Source organism: Sphaeroforma arctica, assembly GCF_001186125.1.
Source record: "Sphaeroforma arctica JP610 unplaced genomic scaffold supercont1.163, whole genome shotgun sequence".
Lineage (NCBI taxonomy): Eukaryota > Ichthyosporea > Ichthyophonida > Sphaeroforma > Sphaeroforma arctica.
The window spans coordinates 82,678-83,193 of record NW_014040395.1 but is presented as its reverse complement, the minus strand read 5'-3'; positions in this window follow the sequence as shown (position 1 = coordinate 83,193).

Sequence of the window (516 nt, the reverse complement as noted above, 5' to 3'; positions counted from 1 at the left end):
TGTTTCGCTACAGTTATGACATACAAGGCATTGATCCTTCCAATGCCTGAGGTTGCAGAGTGGACAAGGCGGGCGTCCCGGTGAACGACTTCTTGATGAGCGATCTCGTTGCTTGCGTTGGGGTGTGGGTTCTCTAGGCTGTAAGTTACCGCAATTAGCAGAGTGAGTCCGTGAGTAACACCCTTTGGGGTTGTGAAAACTACCCGTGTTTGGGGTAGGTGGTACTCAAGTGTTAGTGGGTTGCGAATAGGGGTTGTGAACCCCGTTACCGTGGGCATTTAAGCCGCGGTGGTTCTTTCAAAACTCCGCAAGGTACTTTCCAGCTAAGGCGGTGGTAGATGCGAGACCGTTTGTGATTCGACACTATCTCACAATGGTCGAGACCTATATAAGTATTATTAATAAAAGGTCGTACGGCTACTGTTAAATCCGCGAGGCTCTTTATATCATGGGGCCATACATTGATCAGTGGCTCTTTAACAGCCGGGTCCTTAGGACACTGACTTACATCATTTC